The sequence below is a fragment of the Macaca thibetana genome, chromosome 2, assembly GCF_024542745.1.
Source record: "Macaca thibetana thibetana isolate TM-01 chromosome 2, ASM2454274v1, whole genome shotgun sequence".
NCBI lineage: Eukaryota > Metazoa > Chordata > Mammalia > Primates > Cercopithecidae > Macaca > Macaca thibetana.
Genome location: NC_065579.1, coordinates 63,119,732 through 63,124,528, shown reverse-complemented (window position 1 = coordinate 63,124,528; position 4,797 = coordinate 63,119,732). Strand labels below are relative to the sequence as shown.

General features: G+C 43.5%; 1 pseudogene; it reads left to right on the top strand.

Annotated features, from left to right (window-relative positions):
* The first annotated feature begins 574 nt into the window (after nt 1–574).
* LOC126949483 (uncharacterized) lies at nt 575–643 on the top strand (annotated as a pseudogene).
* The last annotated feature ends 4,154 nt before the right edge of the window (nt 644–4,797 follow it).

Sequence of the window (4,797 nt, the reverse complement as noted above, 5' to 3'; positions counted from 1 at the left end):
CAGCCCAGTGAAGTTCCAGATCTCTTTCCATTCTTGGGAAAGAGTAGCAGTCTCTGGTGGAAGGAATATCCCCTACTTCTTAGGAAAATTTATTCATGACCTGGTCTGGTAGTATTCCCTACTTCTTGGGAAGATTTACTCATGACCTTCCATAGCAGGGTGGAGTTGGGGTTTTGGTTGCTGCCATGCTTCTTCCTTTCCAGTGTCTCTTCTGCTTATCCGAGGTAATGCAAAAACTTTAAACTGATACCTGTTGGTGTAATGGGAGTGCCTTTAATTTATATCAACCTTCCAACTACCTTAATGTTTGGTTTTTGCTAGTCAATTCCATGCACATCTTATCCTCAAATGCTCTAATATGTGTAGACCTAACTGTCCTATTGTGAATCCCCTGTCTATTAGATACCCAGAGGCATGATCCAGCCAGGTCATTCAAGAGTGGCTCAGCAATCAGCAGACAGGATGTGTCAAAGGGATGGTCAAGTCCCTGGTTCCACCTCCAGGGTCAGCAACAAGGAAGGTGTCTGATCAGAGAGAAAGAGTCAGAAAAGCAAGAAGCAAATGTATTATAATAAAATGTTACAGCTCTTTTAGAATTTATCTAGCAGGTTTTCTGGTTACTATAAGAGAAGGGGGAACCACTGCGGATTTGGAATATAGTAAGATGGGGATATATTTATTCTCTTAGTAGCTGGTGCAAAGATTCCTCTTTGGGGGAAAGGTGTCTTTGTAAAATTACTTCAGGGGCAAACATGGGGAAGACTGTAAACATTGTGTTTGGGTGCAGAAGTCCTTAAACTTTAGCATGCAGCAGAAACCCTGGGAGTTGCTAAAACTCAGATGTGCTGGTCAGCTCACCTTCAGAATTTCTCACTCAGAAGACCTGGGGTAGAGCTTGAGAGTTTGAATTTCTAACACACTCCTGGGTGGTGATAATGTTGCAGGTTCAGAAACCACATTTTGAGAACTACTGACTTTCAAAAAAGAAGACACTACCTGAATAACTGAAGAGAAGAATCTAGGGTTGCACTTGTATTAGCCCATTCTCACGCTGCCATAAGGACATGCCTGAGACTGGGTAATTTATAAAGGAAAGAGGTTTAATTAACTAACAGTTCCACATGGCTGGAAACTTATGATCGTGGTGGAAGAGGAAGTAAACATGTCCTTCTTCACATGATGGCAGGAAGGAGAAGTGCCAAGAAAAAGGGGGAAAATCTCCTTATAAAACCATTAGATCTTGTGAGAACTCACTGTCACGAGAACAGCAGCATAGGGGTAATTGCTCCCATGATTCAATTACCTCCCACAATGTCCCTCCCATGACACATGGGGATTTGGGGGAACTATAATTCAAGATGAGATTTGGGTGGGGACACAGCCAAACCATATCATTCTACTCCTGGCCCCTCCCAGATAACTTGTCCTTACATTTCAAAACACAATCATGCCTTCCCAACAGTCCCCCAAAGTCTTTTTTTATTTTAATTTTTGAGACAGTGGGGACTCTCTGTGGGGGCTGCAACCCCACATTTCTTTTCTGCACTGCCCTAGCAGAGGTTCTCCATGAGGGCTCCACCTCTGCAGCAGACTTCTGCCTAAACATGCAGGCATTCCTATACATCCTCTGAAATCTAGGTAGAGGTTCCCAAACCGCAGTTCTTGTCTTCTGCACACCCGCAGGCCAAACACCACATGGAAGCTGCCAAGGTGTGGGGCTTGCATCCTCTGAAGCAATGGCCTGAGCTGTACATTGGCACCTTTTAGCCAAAGCTAGAGCTGAAGCAGCTGGGAGGCAGGGCACCATGCCTCGAGGCTGCACAGAGCAGGGGGCCCTGGGCCCTGGGAAACCATTTTTCCTTCCTAAGCCTCAAGGCCTGTGATGGGAGGGGCTGCCACAAGTGTCTCTGACATGCCCTAAAGACATTTTCCCCATTGCCTTGGTGATTAACATTTGGCTTCTTATTACTTATGCAAACTTCTGCAGCTGGCCTGAATTTCTCCCCAGAAAATGGGGTTTTCTTTACTATCTCATCATTAAGCTGCAAATTTTTCCAACTTTTATGCTCTGCTTCCTCTTGAATGCTTTGCCACTTAGAAATTTTTTTCTGCCAGATACCCTAAATCATCTCTCTCAAGTTCAAAGTTCCACAGATCTCTAGGGAAGAGGCAAAAAGCCACCAGTCTCTTTGCTAAAGCATAACAAGAGTCACCTTTGCTCCAGTTCCCAGCAAGTTCCTCATCTCCATCTGAAACCACCTCAGCCTGGACTTCGTTGTCCGTATCACTATCAGCATTTTGGCCAAAGTCATTCCACAAGTCTCTAGGAAGTTCCAAATTTTCCCACACTTTCCTGTCTTCTTCTGAGTCCTCCAGACTGTTCCAATCTCTGCCTGTTTCATAGTTCCAACATCGCTTCCACATTTTCTAGTGTCTTTACAGCAGCACCCCACTCTCTGCAGTACCAGTTTACCATATTAGTCTGTTCTCACAATGCTATAAGGACATTCCTGAGATGATAATTTATAAAGGAAAGAGGTTTAATTGATTCACAGTTCTGCATGGCTGGGGAGGCCTCGGAAAACTTACAATCATGGTGGAAGGGGAAGCAAACACATCTTTCTTCACATGATGGCAAGAAGAAGAAATGCCAAGCCAAAGGGGGAAAAGCCCTTTATAAACCTATCAGATCTCATGAGAACTCACTCACTATCACAAGAACAGCATAGGGGTAACCACCGCATGATTCAATTACCTCCCATCAGGTCCGTCCCATGACATGTGGGAATTATGGAAACTGCAACTCAAGATGAGAATTGGATGGAGACACAGCCAAACCATATCAGGGGAAGAGGATTCAGAAGGGAAGGAGAAAAAAGGGAGGTCACAGACCTGGTGGCAGGCAGGCTGAATACCATGTGAGGCAATCCTCCAAACTTTGAATATAACATTCTTGGGGTGAAGAGATTTCTTGTGGGAACTGGAAATGGGGTTGAGCTCTGCATTCTGAGATGACAGGAGGGTGAAACAGACATCATCCATGGGGCCAAGGAGACTTAAAATGAAATCCATGAACATTTTCAGAAATCTTAGTGGAACACTTGAAAATTTTCCCAGGTGGTGAAAATTGAGAATGGTGGGCAGTTTAAAGAAAAATCAACGGATAAGTTGGGGTTTGTGTACCTCAGCTGACCTCTACATTGCATGTCATCTAGGAGGAAGTATTTGTGGAAGAGAAAGAAAGGTTCTGGGAAAAGAAAACATTATACAGTATACATTCCTGAGGAAACCCAGTGTTTGAAATTCATCAGATGTTAGCAACACACAGAAAACCTGGGGAAGACAGAAGCTCCTCAATAGGAAAATATTCAAAGGCATTTTTTTTTTTTTTGGAGACAGAGTCTTACTCTGTCGCCAAGCCAGAGTGCAGTGGCACAACCTTGGTTCACTGCAAACTCTGCCTCCTGGGTTCAAGTGATTCTCCTGCCTCAGCCTGCCAAGTAGCTGGGACTACCGTTGCATGCCACCACGCCCAGCTAATTTTTTGTATTTTTAGTAGAAACGGGACTTCACCATATTGGCCAGGATAGTCTCGATCTCTTGACCTTGTGATCTGCCTGCCTTGGCCTCCCAAATTGCTGGGATTACAGGCATGAGCTACCGTGCTCGGCCTCAAATGGCTTTTAATAAGCCCATTTGTTCATTACTAAGTCCACGTGTTCATTAAGTTCAACAAGACAAGACTATGCAAGTATCCACTAACTTCATCCATTGGCAATTGGGAGAAACAGTGAGGTTTTTACTGTAGTGTAACATTTTCATATATACCCACTTATGAAAGATTGTAAGTAGAGTAAATTTCTATACATACCACACTGTTTTGGTTATTTATTTATTTATTTATTTATTTATTTATTTATTTTTTGAGACGAAGTCTTGCTCTGTCACCCAGGCTGGAGTGCAGTGGCGTGATCTCGGCTCACTGCAACTTTTGCCTCCCAGGTTCAAGCGATTCTCCTGCGTCAGCTTCCCAAGTCACTGGGATTACAGGCACGTGCCACCATGCCCAGCTAATTTCTGTATTTTTAGTAGAGATGGGGTTTCACCATGTTGGCCAGGATGGTCTCGATCTCCTGACCTCGTGATCCACCTGCCTCAGCCTCCCAAAGTGCTGGGATTACAGGCGTGAGCCGCATGCCTGGCCATACCACACTGTTAACAGTGCTGAATGGGGTAATTACATTTTTCACTTTCTTCATTTCTGTACGGATGATTTTTTTTAAACAGGGAGTTTCATTACTTTTGTAATCAAAATATTTTTAGAAAGCAGATTTTTCTTTCCTTCCTTCCTTCCTCTCTTTTTTTTTTTTTAGATAAGATGTCACTCTGTCACCCATGCTGGAGTACAGTGGAATGATCACAGCTCATTGCAGCCTTGACCTCCCGGGCTCAGCTGATTCTCCCACCGTAGCCTCCTGGGTAGTTGGGACTACAGGAATGTGCCACCACACCTGGCTAACTTTTGTAATTTTATAGAGGCATAATTTCACCATGTTGCCTAGGCTGGTCTCAAACTCCAATTACATATGTGAGTCACCATGCCCGACTAAAAGCAGATTTTATTTCCTATTCTAGTTTTCAACTGTTTCATGAACCTAGAGATTTTTTTTCACTTGAAAAGGGGAAAAGGATAAAACAGCTTTATCATAAAGAAAAAATGGAAACAAAAATAAACTTTACTGTATTGACACTTAGCAGATAGAGATGATCACCTTATAAATGCACATTTGAAACTGA